This window comes from Motacilla alba, chromosome Z (assembly GCF_015832195.1).
Source record: "Motacilla alba alba isolate MOTALB_02 chromosome Z, Motacilla_alba_V1.0_pri, whole genome shotgun sequence".
In the NCBI taxonomy this organism is placed as follows: Eukaryota; Metazoa; Chordata; class Aves; order Passeriformes; family Motacillidae; genus Motacilla; species Motacilla alba.
The window spans coordinates 15,605,090-15,620,162 of record NC_052046.1 but is presented as its reverse complement, the minus strand read 5'-3'; positions in this window follow the sequence as shown (position 1 = coordinate 15,620,162).

Genomic DNA, 15,073 nt, shown 5'->3' with positions numbered 1-15,073 from the left:
AAACTGTTATCAGCAGTAGTAATCTACACAAAATGCTCGGCTGCTAGTTGACAGCAGTTGCCTGTGCCAGATTCCTGTGATGGAAGCAATGTGGACCTCTGTACTCTCATGCAGATGGAATAAATACAAAGAAATAAAAGCTCTTGTTTAAGTAAAGCTGGCAAATATTTTTATTTTCTACAAATGCTCTTGCTAGGACCTGAAAAACAGCCGTGCACATTGATGCACCTGTATAAGAGAGAGATTGAAGTGATAACAAAAAAACTAGAAATAATTGAAAGATGGTGTATTTTTTTTTGTCATCTTTAATGTCAGTTTTTGAAACATTTTTTGAGAAAGACTTCTTTGATGGTCTGGAGAACAGCAGAGTACAAGCTTAACCCTGAGTTTTAGTGAAAGGAAATCTGAGAAAGAAACAGTACTTGAACTTGCAGTCCTTTTTTCTACCCTGTGAAATGACAATTGGGAAAATATTTTTAAATTCAGTGGTTAAAGTCACTCATCAAAATGTATCACACTACATGCAATACAGAATTACAGACTTTGTACTTCTATTTACCAATAAAAAAGGTCTTTTACAGCAAGTGCCTCAAGGCTTCTGGGAAAACAGGATACGAAGTGGAAGTGTTCTTGCTTCCCATACCATCTTCATTCCCATGCTATAAATATGGATAAATTTCTAAAACTGAAAAGTCTATTTTCCTCTGGGTTTATGAACACTTTGATCCAGAAATCAGCAACAAATATTTTTTTGAACTATTTTATCCTTTTTTTCTTTAAAACCAACAAGGTTAGAGATTTGGGAGTACATGCTAAAAACTGGAAGCATGTACTTGTACATTAAAAAAAAAAATCATGTGACCCTACACTAGTTTGATTCAGGAAAAATAATGTTATCAATACATATATGAGGAATGGTGGTTTTTTCTTTTGTGAGGCTGCTCCGTTAAACACCAGTTGCAGCAGCCACTTATGACCACATCACTCACTATAATTGCCAGACAGACATCACTCAGTGCACAAATACCAGGCAACAGGACCTGTTTTATTGTTTGGCTGATGCAAAGTACAGCTGTGCAAGGTTGACAAAGCCAGCATTTCTTTGTGACAGTTCATTATGTAGATTCTTAATATTAGGGCTAATCCTGAACCACATATTCAAGAAAAACTTCAACTGCATGTGTGCCAAATCAGTAAACAATCCAGGTTCAAACCAGTACACACTAGGGTCTGAGAAAGCCCTTGAAGGACCACAGGCAAAGCAGAGCTGAATACTCTGAACTGCTGCAATCACCCATTTGAAAGATTGTCTACCATCAATGGCACAAAACCCAGCAGACACAGAACAAAAATAAGCCCTTTTACTTTGCAGCTACATGTTCCTAAGATTGTCTTTCCAGGCGCCACAAATGGTGAGTGTCTCCCGAACAGGCTGCGACATGATGGAACAGCTGCAGTTGGTCGCAGTCATTCATGATACAATTATTTAAAAAATAAAATAATAAAAAAATAAAAAAAAAAACAACAAAACCTAACAAAGTACTGAATTAAATTACAGAACACTGCTAGAAGAAATTAGGAGATGGAGGGTGGGATTGCTCTTCTGCCTAGGCACATGGATCTAACTGGAAGAACCAAGAAATAAATAGAAATTATCATCTGTCAGTAGACTATCATTAGAATGGCTTTAGAGAGCTGCATATCTTGAGTTTTTTTAATGAAGAATTCTTCAGCTTAATTATGCTGATTCTATTAGCCTTATTTATACAGTGTCATAGCCATTTGGTGTAAAAGAAAGGCAACGGTTATCTAAATGGAAGTTAAATGTTTTGTGAAGTTTTAGGACACTTTTTTAAAATGCCAATTTTGAGACTAACTTCTACAGAAAATAAAGCTTTCCTCTTATTTCTCCTCAAAATACCTTTCTTTTTCTCTACCTCCAGATGATTTTATGCACATTCATTCAATTTATTGGTTTATCTTTCAACAGTGGTAAGACATAATTCTCTTTTGGTGTACTCTTATATGAGTATACATCTAACATCATTTTGAAACATGAAAGTGGAGACAAAAGCATGAGGCGTTAAATAACTACTTCTACAGTACATTCAGCCTTGAAATTAACAGAGGCTCAGGGTAGCACTGCTCACACACACCTTTAAAAACTCTTGCCCATATCCTAAATCAGAAAATGAGACAAACAAAACATGAGTTTGAAAGTGACACAAATGGTATGTTATAAGAACAGGGATGGCAAAATATTCTACCAGTACCCTGAGGTCTTGTTGTGGCAAGGAATGTCTTAACAGGAATATGCAAATTATTCTAAAATGTATTTTCCAAGAACAGACAGAAAGGGAAACACAATTAAAAGACAAGAAATTGTAGAAATTAATAGGAAAAAAAAATCATGTCATAACTAATCAGTGAATGTTCCTTCTATTAAGTCTCATCACTACATAAATTATTTGTTTTATAAGAAATAAAAACCTAGCTATAGCCTTAGATAGTCAAATACTTAGTTATACTTTCTCCTCTTATGGCATCAAATATATTAACAGGTTCTAATCCACTAATGACTTTTTAAATAGTTTGTCATGATTTTATGACAGTTTTTTCTACTCATAAAACTAACACATCCTTAAAATATTGTCATATGTATTACATATATTTTTAATTGTATGCATATGTAAATGCTTTTTCCTAATAATTTCAAATCTTTTACTTTATTGTAAAACTATGGAAATTTTCAAAATTCAAATATAATAAATGAATTCTCCTAGAATTAACATACTGTGGCAAGGTTTATTTGTTAGCAACTAAACTGATTTCTATAAAATCCATAAATGGCTTCCCTGGCCAATTTGTGCACACTAGTACTCTCGACAAAATATTTCTGATTGAGAGTGAGGTGACAGAACTACAGCAGAAAACTGCCCAGAAAAGTGGAGAAATGCACATGGATGTTTCTCCTGTGCAGCATCTTCTTGGAAGTAAACGTAAAAAGTCTGTTGCTTCCCTGTGAACAAACATTTTATCCATCTTCAGCCATAGAGCCCAGAATATATACTTCTCCATAGCATGTGAATTTCTCAAAATACCCATTATTATGCTGGAAAATTTTCCCAAATATATTTTTCATAAAATGATACCTTATCTTTCTAGAACACCTCAACAGTGAGAATACCTCTTCTAATAGCATCTAATAATTTATTTCCCTGCAAATTTGTCGTGATTAATGTTATTTGATCCTATAAATAATGTTTCCTGAATTTTAAGGATTCACGTAAAGTATTTCCAGTCAATGTCTGCACATTCATCTTCCACAGAAAAACTCAAATTTAGTGGAAGACCAAATTAACTTTCTTTAATTTTTTTTTCCTGTTAAGTGCAAGATTTTTGCTCCTGTTCTTTCTTTTTCCCATTTACAGTGACATCATTTTGCCTATCACTACACTCCTTTAAATATCTTCCTGAAATGTCTCATTCTTATTTTATTAATCAATTCTTGTATGGTAATTATATGAGCAACTTATTGCTTGATAACCTTCTTGGTAAATGGTTCAGAATATTTTCAATGAATCTCAATTTGATTTAAGTTTTCTGTTCTGTCAAAGGTAATTATTAAACAGTATTGAAAAGTTCTTAGTGTTTACTTGAAAAGCTTAAAATTCTGTAGATATTTTGGATTCCAAAGGAAAGAGTTTTATTCTCAGAAAAAAAAAAAAAAAAAAACCCAAAAAAAACCACAAAAAAACTACCAGAAGAAAACCCACCAAAAAACCCCCTATACAACTATACAGCAAAGGATATATAACAGAAAACTTGAAAACACCATTCCTATTAAACCTTATTCCTTTTTCTTTAGACATATATATTTTATCCAGAATTATTTTCTTACTTTCTAATGCCTTCTTATTTCTCTAAGCTCCTTATAGTACTGACATCTATTTGGTTTCTTGGCCACCTTCTTTTGTTATATTCTATATCCAATACATCACATCAGTAAAATTCTTTTGCACCTTGAAATGATAACTTTGAATAGCCTGTTTCTAGTGGAATCAGTTCAGATGGAGCCAGAAATACAAGGAACACAGTAGAGATTTTAAAATAGTAAAAGCTTTAATAAATGTTTTAGAATTTGGTGAAAGATTAAAGGAGTTCTTTACAAGATGTAATTTTTGCACAGTTTAATAACAATACAGATGTTTTTCATATTTTAAAGTATTTATACTTTTTTATGCAGATTACACCTGTGCAAAATTGCTAATGTCTCTAATGAGGAGGTGTTTAATCACTAAAAGGTGGATTTTTTTATGCATTAGGTAGATCAAAAGTGGTTTTTGCTTTAAGAAAATTTCAGGATTTTTATCATAAACAGTGACCTATCAAATGTTTAATTGCAAAAAATTAGGCAGTGATCAGAACAGGTACAATTGCTCAAAGCTGATTTACTGGCACCTGTGCATTGTTCTGACTGGCTTGAAAAGATTCAAGTTATATCTGACATACTGACTGAAGGTAATGATATATGCTTCATTCACCAAAGAAACAAATGTTTTGTTTCCCTGCTCTGATTCCCTGCTTTACAGATACCTGCAGTGGTATAATATGCACTACTACTATTGTAAAACAAGAGTTTATTACATGGCTAAGTAAGTTGATCTTTGTAAAAGTGCACAAGTGCATTGAAATAAAATAAAAACTACTTAATCCAATCTTCTCTTATACAATTTCTTCCAAGGAGAACAGATACAGCCTGTTAAAATAACAAAGAATGTAGAGTTTCCATTCACATTCACAAAGTGTCCTCATTCAAACCCCCACTCTAAAGCTACCTTTCCTCTCCTCTCATTTTTCTTTGTGGTGGAGAAATGTGATTCCATGGAACCAACAGTGATTTTGTTTTATGTTAACTGGCAGAGCTTTTCGAACCTTGCAGACCTGGTGACACTTAAATGGCCCACACTTTGGATTGTCTTGTTGTGTGGAAAAGGTAGATAAGGGGAGGAGGAGAAACATAAAACAGGTGGGCAAGGGCAAAGTGGCATTCACAAAAGTTTCTTAGATCAGAGCCAGGTTGAGGATCATTTCTGTGATAAACAATTGCTGTATTGAAATTACATCACACAAGGTGTTATATTACTTATGAAGTCCTGAGAATTCTGTAAAACCTGGCAAGCACATCACATGGAAAAAGGTAAGATCTTCTGAACATTTAGCCAGGAAATCAACAGAAACTAATATAGTTTAATGGTAATTAGCCTAATATGTGCTGCTTGTACAACTGCTGCCAATAATACCATGTAGTAACTGATGTAAAATGCCAACTACTCTGGCTTCCCCGTTAGGGATTAGGTGGAAGCTTTTAGAGCTATACTTGGCTTGATATGTGGGTCACTCCTGAAATGACTTTATAAGTTAATTTTACAGTGTATGAGCTACAAGACCTTGAACTATGTTAATTTTCTATTTATATTTTCATTTGCACCAATATTTTTTCTATTGTCAATTTGAGATCCTACCAAAAAATGGTTTTGTTTTCCTTCTGATATCAGTGTGGGGCTTTTGTTGTATCCCTGACATACTGATACAACCAGATCAGAAAATTAAAAATAGGACCTAAATAAAAGAAAAGTTTGAATAATGTCTGTATTCAGTAACCAGTCATCATAATACAATAAATTTCAGCATATCTGAATAATTTGATGGAAAAGCTTATTGCCACTGCGTGAACTAACATTTTGAGTGTGTGGCCCTCTTCCTTTCCCTGGCTTTCAGTTTAAAGAATCAAGTGACTTTTCACCCTAATCCAACTTCCATTTTTTCATTGTTAGTTTCTCTCTGCCTACACTAACAGTGTTAAAAGGAGAAACCTTGCACTAAACTCCAAAAAAGGACCACGGAATGTGTTCTAAGATGTGGATTTGTGAATGAGTGAGAAAAGGTAAATAGGCAAGGTTGCCATGGTTCTTGGGTGCTGCACTTCTTTGGGCCAAGCTGACAGACTTACATGCCTAGCCTGGGGCACAGGCTTCTGCTATGTTTGAAAAAGAGCAGAGAGTGTCTCATATGTACTTCACCAGACTAAATATGCCTTGATATGCACAGTTACTCTTTCTAAAATTTATTATCAAAAGAGTGTTATGGGGAAAAATAAATTGAGGTATGACAATACACTAAAATCTTCTCAGAGATTGTGCCACTGGTGGTCATGAAAATGGTTAGATTTGCTCACAGCCACACTTTTTCACAAACCTTTTAATTTGGAGCCAGGTGGAAAAAAATTTGCTAATTTTTCTGTGGATTTTCTGCTTGCCAGCACCTGGCTATGCAATCAACAGTGTCAGTAGTCACTTATCCCTGTATTTAATTGCTTCCTAATCTTTGTCACAACATAGCAAAAAATATTTCTATAAATGATGAGACTGTGACTAACACACAGTGAATAGTGTATCAGGTTTATCATTAATGCTGATTATCATTATTATTATCAGTAGTAGTAGTTCACAGAATCACAGAACTTCTAGGTTGGAAGAGACCTTTAAGATCATTGAGTCCAACCCATGTTCCAAGACCTCAACTAGATCATGGCATCTAGTTGATCACATGTGATCACATGTGATGGCATCATCACATCTAGTCTTTTTTTAAACACATCCAGGGATGGTAACTCCACCACCTCCCTGGGCAGATGGTTCCAGTAGTTGCAGTAGTAGTATTAGTCAATTATTTACTTAGTCCTATTTTTGAAAGCAGTACCTCAAAGTACCCATACCACCTGGTGATGTACAGTCTTTTCTGATTTAAGGTCATTTCATGAGGTTTTTGATCTTGTTAGATGTCATGAACAGCTATTTTGTACAGATCATCCAAAAGAAAATACCCTGACTTACAACTAGATACATAACCTAGCAATTAGTAGGTCAGCAGCTAAAGCATACTGTGTTTATAAAGACTGCTGAACAAATAGCATTCTTAAAAAACCTGACTCAGATATCACCAAGTACACTGTGTACTATTGCCTCCAATAATTACCCACATAGTAATTTTCCTTACAGAAAAATGTTATTTATTTTTAAAGGCATTTCAGATTCAGTTGATGGATTGAAAATAATCTCACATACTTTCCAGATAGGATTTTAATACTTTGATTTGTATATGTACACAGGCAGGCAGGCAGGCATATACACACAGACTAATATGCTTTGTAGCATATTATACCTCATGAAACAGCTATAAATAAATATCACCCTGTAAATAAGATGATTTGTGGGAGTTTAAGATGTGTGAATAATGATGATTTCCCCAATGAAAGCAGGGATCCATGCAGCCCTGAGTTGGGGCAGTACACTTGGCTGAGCATGGGTTCAAACACTGAGTTGCCTGCAGCACCTGGGGGCAGGTAGCTCTGCAGCATAGCCAGGGTGAGAGTTTACAGCCTGGCTCATGGCATGCTCAGAGAGCTCAGGAAAAGTGAGGCACCCCAGAGGGGCACAAGAAAGGACTGCAACCCCTTAGGGCTGGGCTCCCAGCCAGCTGGGGTCCCTCCTGGGAGAGCCCAGGCACAGTCATGCCCCTCAGGAGCCCCGCGCGCACAGCCTTGGCTGTGCCGTCTGTCATGGCAAGGAACAGTATTGCAACCTGGCCCTCAAATATTTATGACTTAATTATCATTTAAAGTGTACTTTTAGGAAAGCTAACCACAAAATTATGCATTTCAGTGCTATTTTCTGGACAAGTAAGCTGCTATAAAAGTACACATCTCTCTTTCACAGGTCTCTGGGTTAGCTTTGAATGCAAGGAAGGGAGAGGGAGGTATTTCTAGTGCTGCTTCTGGGACCGGCGTCAGCACTTCTGTCACCACCACCGCCATGAGTAAGCAAAGATACAGGGCATGCACACTAAAAAATGGCTTTGCTCCAAGTAGCACATTTCTTTCAAACACACACTCGGGGCTGAGAATGTTGAAAAATGGTTACAATGTCTGGTTAATGTTTTGATCACCTCATATGGTCCCATATATAGCTCCTTTCTTGTGTACATTGGTGGCAGCATAACAAAGGCTCTCAGAGATCCAAGAGTCATTCATATTCATTGTTTTTCCCATTGTCTAACTTTAATTATGTACAGTTTTCTTAAGAGAAACTGCTGAGCAGCAATCATTCAAGGGTGAGTAGACACAATGGGGCCACTTGTGCAGGTTTTTTGCTGGCAAAGTTCCTCTTGAAATCAGGTGAAGGAAGCAGTTGTTCTGTTTAAGAACTGAAATCGGTTGACTTTTGAGAAGTCAGACATTTCGTCTGAGAAGATGTCAAGTGGGTTAACTTTGTTGACATTAGAGAGTTTTGTTCTATGTGATGGGCGATTTCACTCAGATACAAAGTGGAAGACTGGGCCCAAAGATGTGTGAAAGCAGTAGATCCTTTTTCCTTGAACTTTTGATTGTAGTTATTTTCATAGTTCTTAGACTTCATTGCTCCAAAAATAAAATAAAACAAAATAAAATAACTTTTAATTTACAAAATATGATCATATTATAATGTTTAGGTGGGGGGGAATGTGTAGGAATTTGAGCAAGGCAGGTCGAAATAGGCATGGCTGAGCAAAGATCTGCTCCTTAAACTGAGGAGTAAGAAAGAAATGCACAGGCAGTGGAAGGAGGGAGAGGTGACCTCGGGGGAATGCAGGAATATGATTTGAACATGTAGGGAATAGGTCAGGAAAGCCAAGGCAAAGCTGGGCAATTACTTGGAAAGGGACATGAACAAAAAGGGATTCTATAAGTTTATAGTCAGAAAAGAAAGGCCAAGGAGAGTGTATTCATCTAATAAGCAGGGGTGAACTGGTCGTGATGGGTATGAAAGAGGCTGAGCTACTCAATGAGTTTTTCACCTCAGTCTTCACTGGCAGTCAGGCTTTCCACATCCGTTAAGTCCCCAGACATCTGGGTGGGTATGGGGGGAGTAAAGTGCTTCCCACTGTAAACAAGCCACAGTTTCAGGATCAGCTGAAGAAACTGGATAGTCACAAGTCCATGGGGTTGGAGGACATATATTCCTGAGGGAACTGGCTGATGCTGTTGCCAAGACACTCTCCATCATATTTGAAAAGTCATGATGGTCAGGTGAAATCTCAGGTGACCGAGAGAAAGGAAATGTTGCTCCTATTTTTAAAAAAGGGAGAATGGAAGATGAAGGGAACTGTGGACCAGTGAGCCTCACCTAGGAAGACCATGAAGCAGATCCTCCCAGAAGATATTCTAAGGCATATAAAAGACAAGAAGGCGATCCAAGACAGTCAGCACTGCTTTACTAGGGGCAAATCATGCCTGACCAATCTGGTGGTCTTTTAATGGGAGACAAGGGAAGATCAACTGATGCCACTACCTAGACTTCTATTAGGCCTTTGATATGACTTTAAATTATATCCTTATCTCCAAATAGGAGAGACATGGGTTTGATGAATGGAGTATTCAATAGAACAGCAGTGGGCTGGATGGACAGAGAGTGTAGTCAATTACTTTATGTTCAAGTGACAACTGGTGATGAGTGGTGTCCCTCAGGGCTCTGTGCTGGGCACAATGTTCTTAAATATCATCATTCATCAGTGACATAGACCATGGGAATGAGTCCACCCCCAGCAAGTTTGAAAATAGCATGAAGCCAAACTGTTCAGTTGACACAAAAGAAGGATGGGATGTCATGCAGACAAATCCTAGACAGACTTGAGAAATTGTAGAATGTTGTGAAGTTCTCCAAGTCTAAGTGTAAGTTGCTGCACTCATGTCAGAAAAATCCCAGACATGAGTACAGATTATGAGAAGTCCTTGATAGAAACCCTGTCAAGAAGGACTTAGGGGGTCTTGTGGATTGAAAGGTGGACATGAGCCAGCCATGTCTGCATACTGCCCAGAAGGCCCACCACATTTAGAGGAGGTGTAGCCAACAGGATGAGGGAGATGACTCTACCCCACTAATTGTCCTTGTGAGACCCGGAGGGCTGCATCCAGGTCTAGGTTCTGAGCGAGGATCTGTTAAAGGAGATCCAGAGAAGGGGCCACAAATATTATCAGAGACCTGAAGCATCTCTCCTATGAAGACAGTCTAAGAGAGTTGAGGTTGTCCAACCTGGAATAGAGAAGGCTGCAAGGAGACCTCATTCCTCATTGCAGGCTTTCACTACCTTAAAGGATCTTATTAAAAGAGAGGGAGAGGGACTTTCTACACAGACAGACAGTGACAGGAGAAGAAGCAATGATTTTAAACTGAAAGACAGCATGTTAGGTCAGATGTTAGGGAGAAACTCTTTACTCAGAGGTTGGTGAGGCCCTGGGACAGGTTGGCCAGAGAACTTCTGGATGCCCAGTTCCTGGAAGTGTTCAATGCCAGGTTGTAAGGGGCCCTGAGCAACCCAATCTATCGAACGGCATCCCTACCAATGGCACGGGGGGTTGAAATCAATGCATTCTAGGATTCTTATTATTCTATGAAATGGATAGTCAAAATAAATCACTTAATTGTCTTCTCTAAGCTCATGTCCCCTGATGGACTCAGAAGGGCTCCACTAACAGAGTTGAAAGAGTTTTTTTGGGGCTAGTGGTATGACACTTTCCATTAAAATAGAAATTTGGCACTTAACTACTTTAATCACTCAGCAATTTCCCTGAGAAACATGGCTAACTGTGCTTCTGGGTGGCAGTGGCTGCGCTGTGTTTGCAGAGAAGGGCACTGGGAAACTGGAGAAACAGAATTTTCTCAGTGCCTCCAAAACTGGACCAGTCTAACAATCTGCTGTGCAAATATGCAAACATTTTGCCTGCTGTATTAAGGAGTAAAATTTGAGCAGAAATTAATGGCAGCAGGCACTAAACTGGCACTTTCACCAAATTAAAGTAGAACCGGCCAGAAGCTACCAGCATACCTTTTGTTCAGGGCTCCTCAAAGGGCTACAAATGAACTCTGTAGACCACTGTGCCCTCTTTCAGAGGAAAAAAAGCATCAGTAACCTGGCTAAATGATAATTTAAATACTTACATTAGCCTGCTCACAAATTTTCATACGAAATCAGTGACAGAAATGGTAACTGCACCCAGAATTCTTTGTCATCAGTTGGTGAAAGTCAGTGGAGTTCATAGCAGAGGGTTTATTAAGAGTTTTATATGCACATACACACTAATCCAATCTAATATTAAATAATTAGTTGTTTTCATCAAAAAAAAAGGGCCCACACAATTGCATTCATAACATGGTTTTACCTAAGAAAAACACTCATCATCTGCATTACAATATTCTTTTTGCAGGTTTAAATAATCTAGGAAATAGCTTTATAAAAGTGTCATGTTATAGCACAACATTAAGCTTGAACTCAGACAAGCTGATCAATAGTCGCAATGTATGTTAAGCAATAAAGTGCTACATAAAAGGGAGCATTTCCACCTGAAATTTAATTGCATTTTTTTGCCCCTTCTTTCTGGTAAACATACAATGACAAGGTGCTCTGACCAGGATGCTGCGAGAGGGAGTAATTACTTTCAAAAAAAAGGGAGTCGGGACAGAGAAAACAAAACCTTTTATGTATCACTTACCTTCTTGAGATGTCTTATCTTTCCAATAGGGATATCGAGTGAGGGTAGAAGTACTATTTGAAAGAGAGAATCTACAAACACAGAGTTTGTTAACAGAGTTTGTTAATAAATGTTATATTTTTTCAGCTATATCCTAGAAACAAATTATATATTGCCTGTTCTCTATTTGCATGAAGGTCAGGAGTGTGTCTTACTAAATATGTATTTTATTTAATTTGAAAAGGTTTGGAAAGAAAATGCCAATATCACTAAACTCAAAGTTTTCAACTTTTTTTTCTCTATAAATATATTACTTTAAAATGTCCACAAAATGTCATTAAGAAGTTTGTATATATGATTTTCTTTAGGGAAATTCAAGCATCCAATAGTCTACGAATCAGAAAAGATTAATAGTCACACAGATATATCAACATAATTTATTTTTAGATTTTTTAAAAATTGATTATGCTAAATAGAGTTTCTATAGACTTTGGATTTATGTTTTTTATTAATATAATTTTTGTTATGTTTCCAGAACTTGCTGTAGTATTCTATTTATGAATAGTGCTTTTAAAACTAAACTAATTGTTAGCAAGAATGATAAAATGTAATAGTTTATTTTTTATACTAGTTCTGAATTTTGAGAACTAGTAGTTGCAAAAAAGAAAATAAAAATATATAATTTAGATTTTTTTCTCCTTGTAGAACAATCAGAAATGAAGAAACAATAATCATGTTCTTAAAAACACAGGAATTAATGTCTTTTTACATGGAGGGTGTTTTCACACATCAAATAAAATATATCTTGCAGTGCTGTTGTAACTACAGAAGAATAAATTATATAAGAAAGTTTTTTTTTTCCTCACTTTCAATATTCAAAAAGGCATGGTTTTCTCTGAAATTGTCAAAATTTAACATTCATAAACTCTGCATGCTATGTCCATGCAAGCTTTGCATTGAAAATCACCTCCCATTTCACTGTCCCTGGCTGCTCTGTCTTTATGGGTTTTTTCACCACAACTATGGTACCTTATTACCACAACACCTATTCATGGTGTTGCACTGGGAAGATACTCCTAGTTAGATATGTCCTTCTTCTTCACTGAAAATAAACAGGTTTTTTAAAATCCTGGTGTGCTTACACAGCATCCTCACAGTTGTATCAACAGTGAGGACATCCAGCTGTGAAGCAGCAGCAGGGGTGCAGTGCCTAACCAAACTGGGGAGGGGGACCATTTAAGCCACCATGTCTCCTGGAACACTTGGCAAACCAGAGAATAAAAATGGAATTTTCTTTTGGTAGTATAATATCATAGTCTGTATTCTCTCCTTAGCTTTGTCATCACTCAGGCATGTTCAAGCCTGACCTTCTGTCCTTACTTATTTTTGTATACCATTGGGTGAAGAGAAATGTAAATTAGAAAAGCTGCTTCTTACAGGCCTTCTCTCTTCTTTTGTACAGGATCCTCAGTGCCTCCATAATCTACCTGCAAGCCATTTCTGCTTTGAAAAGTGTGGGTAGAGAAATTTAAGTTTTTATTAAATTTATTTTTTAAAAAACTAGGTTTATGCTGGTTTATATTATTGAATAATGAAATGTGACATGTCAGAAGATGTTAAATATTTGTAAGAAGTTAGCATTGTTCTGTGCACTTTCCAAATGGATCTATTATGTCTGAGAATTCTAGCTACTTATTTTAAGTGATAAGTGTCATTTGGCATCATGTGTCAAAGAAGTGCCATGTGCTCCCCATCTGCCTTTCAAGAAGTTACAAATGACACCATTCATGTCATCACATGACAGACCTGTTGCTTCTGTTGCTTCTTACCATCATATGATGTCTGCCTGTTGTAAACTTGGTCGAGATCCATTTTGCCACATTCTCTTACCTGTGTGCACCACTTTAAGTTAATGGGGAAATCTTCTGGAGGTTTTAAAAACACTTAACAATTTCTTCTTGAAGTCTATTCTGCGTATGCTGTGACCAGATATCAAAGCAGTCTAAACACACAAACTACTTTGAAATGTATTTCACTTTGGATAAGAATAAGCTAATGCTTTTCGTTATACATTTTTCTGTATTTTACTGCATTGAATATGAGGGTGTGTTTCAAAAAAGCCTGAAAAACAAAAACATGAATGTGCACATGGAAGATTGTAGCCATAAGATAAATAATTGAAACATGTTGGGAAACTCTTTGTGAGATATAAGTGAATTCATTGTGCCCACTGGGATATTTACCAGACGAAAAGTGTGACAATGACAGTACCCTCGTTGTTTGGTACATAATTTAGAGTATTCCTAATGAATATTTCATGTAGTATCATTTGTGTATGAATTGTAAGGCATGTATATCAAGATTCACTAGGGGCACTGTCAAACTCCTCAGTTTGAAATAAGCACTTATAAATTACTTAAGAATATTGTAGGAAAAGGGATTAGTGTACAATTTTTTTAAGAAAATAATTATGTCCCTTCTTGAGGGCAAAAAGGACCTTTGCTTAAAAAAGGAAGAACGTTCTGAAACAAAGAAAAATAAAATGCTCTCACTTTCACAATAACAAGCAACTTCTCTTCCTAGAAACTCCCTAAACTCCCTAGAATATTCTTAAAATACATGTAATTTTTTTAAAGAATGACCAGAAGTAATTTTATTTAAATATGGAAATTTGTATTTTATGAAGTCAGGAGAGTTTGGAAAAATATTTGTTAAACAAGTTCAAAAAGAAGAACTCATTATTTATACCCATATTTATGCATGTCAAAAACCTAATTGAGGATTTTTTTTTTTAACAGTGAGGGTGATTTCATAATTAATAATCTTTTTTAGCTACAAATTTTATAAAAGTAGACTGATCTTTCAGTCTTCATAGTTATCAGACACATTAATGGAACTGAAGTTCAATTCACGAGTGATTGAGAACAGATCAAGAATGTAAATACACCAGTTAATAAATTGAGAAGGAGGAGTTCAACCAGTACCAAAGTAAAGACTGTTACGTTTTTCTAAATTATACTTAAAATTAAAAAAAAATTATATGCCTGTAAAAATCCTTTTGAAACTTGTATTAAAAGCAAAGTTCTTTTATCTACAATTCATATTGATAAATATTCTGGCTTTCTAAGATCCTGAATATCTATCAAATCCAGTAAACTAGGTATTTATAAAGTGCCAAAATGCCTGAGAATTTTTCATAATTGCAGTATCCATATTTAAAGAAACCTGTTTCCCTCCATTTTCTGCAGAACAACGTTCACAGCTCTTCTGCAAGTGCCTGTGAGGATGTTCAGCGTCTGCTGCAGAACAGTGATCCCTAAAACTATAGTTTTATGAGCAAAGCCTGTATATATCTGTACAACTTGTTTAAGCCTGCTGCTTTTTGTTTTGGATTCTTTTTAATTTCCTAGCTATAGCTACTCTTCCAGCAATGACAAGAGCAAATCTTTATTATGATAAAACTAAGTATGCCCTTGTCATTTTATTAATTAATAATACTTTTAGGAA